Below are 476 nucleotides of genomic sequence, written 5' to 3'. Positions count from 1 at the left end.
TTATGTTAGGAGCTTACAGTGATTTCTTTATAGACCATAATTTCTTTATGACACATACTTGAAACTAGTACCGTAACATATTATAGTAAACTTCCTCTTGTCATGGAAGGGAAAAACAGCTAAGAACAAGCATAAAGTAGACCACATAATTCAGCAATAATCCTGCCCATTTAACTTGTTTCAATTTTGAGTGGTCTTCTTTAATGTTTGTCTCACATTGCAGTATAGACTTGTTAAATGCAGCCTATTCTTGGTCAGGCTTCCCACATTTCTCTGAAACATGATCAGCAAATAGCATAAAGAAAATAACTTCCACACTACCACCATTTTCACTTCTCAGAAACCCTGTAAGTTACTGGTCAGACTGGGATCTTCCTCTGATGCTGATTCCAGAATGCAGGGGATAGCAGTGCGCCCACCAGCCAGCCAACTGGCAGGCACAGAAAATGGCATGAAACCAGTAACCTGCCCCAATC

The sequence above is a fragment of the Python bivittatus genome, unplaced genomic scaffold, assembly GCF_059951505.1.
Source record: "Python bivittatus isolate LINGU-HERP-01145 unplaced genomic scaffold, Pbiv_v1 ctg000840_np1212, whole genome shotgun sequence".
Classification (NCBI taxonomy): domain Eukaryota; kingdom Metazoa; phylum Chordata; class Lepidosauria; order Squamata; family Pythonidae; genus Python; species Python bivittatus.
The sequence above is the reverse complement of the archived record's forward strand: the minus strand, read 5'-3'. Positions refer to the sequence as shown.